Source organism: Fukomys damarensis, unplaced genomic scaffold, assembly GCF_012274545.1.
Source record: "Fukomys damarensis isolate Sample0158 unplaced genomic scaffold, DMR_v1.0_HiC HiC_scaffold_16, whole genome shotgun sequence".
Lineage (NCBI taxonomy): Eukaryota > Metazoa > Chordata > Mammalia > Rodentia > Bathyergidae > Fukomys > Fukomys damarensis.
Window position 1 is genome coordinate 38590447 of NW_022900928.1, and position 2357 is coordinate 38592803.

Below are 2357 nucleotides of genomic sequence, written 5' to 3' on the forward strand. Positions count from 1 at the left end.
GTTTTAAAGATGAATGAATCCGTTTAAAAACAAGTCAAATGGATCATGAAGCCTAAGTGTAAAAATAGTTTAGTGACTTATTGAAACCTTTATTAAAATTTTTTAAATATTGAAAAATTAAAATATACCTATTACTAATGACTTTTCCATCACAAGCTTAAAATACTGCTCAAAAGACAAACATTTTGTTTCAGCCATCATTCATTTTTTTACTTAAAAATAAAGCCTGTTCATAATAATACTGAAGACTAAGCAATTGCATGTATAATTTTTCACTTATTTTCATGGTAGTTTGCTAGAGTAGTTAATGTTAAATCAATGTCTCAAAATTGGAGAAATTTTGAAAAATATCAATTACACATTTTTAGATAGCAAAAAAAATGCACTTTTGTTTAATAAAACTGCTATGATTACTAGTACTTTCTTGCATTGTGAAAGTTTGGTAGACTTATATTTTGTATATTTTATTCAAGATTTCAGTTTTCCCCTGGTATTTTTTCAGCACCATTGAAGGCTAGACCATTATCTTCTGGAGTGATGACCAATTCAGATGTGTATTGCTATTTGCTGGGTATTGATGGTGCATCAAGTTTTCAATGGTTAGTGATTATCGTTCACATCCTTTGGTTAATGAATGATCATTGTTGAACTGTGACTTGACAGTGGCTGCACAGCAGCATTTAATACTCTGGACAGAAAGAGCCAGTCCTTTGTAATACATTTAATAGAAGCAAAATGATTACTCTTATAAATAGAGTTTATACTCCATGAATTTAGATCAACAATGTAGATTACCAAGCTACACAAACATGTTCCTTTGTCCAGCTAGATCTATTTTATATAGCCACATTACCATTTCTTATAACATAGTCAAAAATCTGTTCCATTTGTCCATTGATTGTTTTTCATAGAAATATAAGAGGAAGTTTTAATTAAATAGAAACAGTTCCTTAGCTTGCTAAGAGGAAGTGGAAGATTGTGATTGTCAATTACAGTCCTGGGTAGTGAATTTAAACTGGTTTTTTGGGCTTCTAGAGCAGATGATGAGAGTCAAACTTGAACTACCTTATCTATCTACACAGAAGTGTTTTTTACACTGTATGAACAGAGTAAGTTATCACTTCTTGGAGCTCTGAAGTAGCCTATATTTGCTTTATTTTTTTACTTAATTTTGGTTTTTTGAGAGAGGATCTTGCTCTGAAGTTTAGCTGGCCTTGAACTCACTCTGTAGCCCAGTCTGTCCTCAAACTTGTGGCAATCTTCCTGCCTCAGCCTCTTGAGTGCTAGGGCCACAGGCATTTGCTACATGCCCAGTTTATATATGCTTCATTTTGGAGGTGCCTGGTTATCGCTTGGGGAAAATGGTAGACTGGACAGAATGTTTCATTTTTTATTTTTTGGTGCTGGAGTTAAACAGGACCTCAAACATAGGAAGCATGCACTCCATCACTGTTCTACACTCCCAACCCCAAACTTTGGCTTTTTTTTGTTGAGACAGAGTTTCATTATGTTGTCCGGTTTATCCTCAAAGTCATGATCCTTCTACCTCACCTCAGACTCATGAATAATGGATTATATGTGTATACCAGTGCACCCAGCTCAAGAAGAAAGTTTAAAATATCTGAAAATCTCTTTAACAATTATTCTATCTATACAAGTAAATTTTTATGTAGAATGCAGATGAAACCCTGGTGTTGACATAAGTAATTCCTAGTGGGTTACAGAAAATATAGGGAATATAAATATCATTTATCTTTGATACACCAATCTACGTACTTTGTTATTGTAGCCCAAGCTAAGATAGTACCAAGGCAAAATAAAAATGTACTCATAAAAACTTGTATATGAATGTTATAGAATTATTCATATCAGCACAAAAGTGGAAACTGATGACCTTCAACTGATGTGTGCATAAAATGTGGTATATTCACACAATGGAATATTGTTAGCAATAAAAAAGAATGAAGTACTGAACATGCTGTCAAATGGATGGAATCCTGAAAATGTATGCCAAATGAAAGAAGCCAGTTATAAAAGATCACATAGTGTGACTCCACTTATATGAAATATCTCTAAAATATAACTCAGAGATAAATAGACTAGTGGTCACTTAGGGGTTTTGGAGGTTAGAAGGTGAGATTAACTACTAATGAGTATGAGGCTTCTATTTAAAATTTTTGATGCTTGTGTAACTAAAAACAATTTAGATGGATGAATTGTATGGTATGTTATATTGTAAAGGTTTTTTTTAAAGATTAGATGGTTGAAAGCAAAATGTATACAAAAATGGAAAAATAAAGAAATGCAAACATTAAAAATTATTTGATTATAAGGCTAAAGTGGAAAAGTTTTATAGC